The sequence below is a fragment of the Lynx rufus genome, unplaced genomic scaffold (assembly GCF_022079265.1).
Source record: "Lynx rufus isolate CCGP_SWC_20201006 ecotype Redwood Valley unplaced genomic scaffold, mLynRuf1.p SCAF_9, whole genome shotgun sequence".
Lineage (NCBI taxonomy): Eukaryota > Metazoa > Chordata > Mammalia > Carnivora > Felidae > Lynx > Lynx rufus.
In genome coordinates this window covers 100860283-100860598 of record NW_025814897.1, presented here as the reverse complement: position 1 = coordinate 100860598, position 316 = coordinate 100860283, and the positions used below count along the sequence as shown (strand labels likewise).

Sequence of the window (316 nt, the reverse complement as noted above, 5' to 3'; positions counted from 1 at the left end):
GTGCTCACTTTCGGAGCACAATTCCTAAAATTGGAACGCACAAAGACAGCATGCCCCTGCGCAAGGATCATAAAGCAAATTCATAAAGCATTCCATGTTTTTTATTTGAAAACAAATTATATTTTTAAAAATTTTCTCCTGAGACGGTGACACATCAAGCAGAGACCAGCGAAAGCTGGGAGCCCTGACACATTCAGATCCTCTCATCACTAAGACAAATATGTTCCCGGAGCTTCAAGCTTCTCAGGAGACAGAATTATATCATGGCAACTGCCCTAAAACCCAGCCCTGCATGGGAGGCAAGGAAAAGAACATA

The 316-nt window shown here is 42.4% G+C and overlaps 1 non-coding gene across 1 annotated transcript; it reads left to right on the top strand.

Moving 5' to 3' along the window:
- On the top strand, nucleotides 1–102 carry LOC124506546 (U6 spliceosomal RNA). Its single transcript, XR_006960801.1, has one exon. It is a non-coding gene; the product is annotated as a U6 spliceosomal RNA (small nuclear RNA).
- Nucleotides 103–316: the final 214 nt, after the last annotated feature.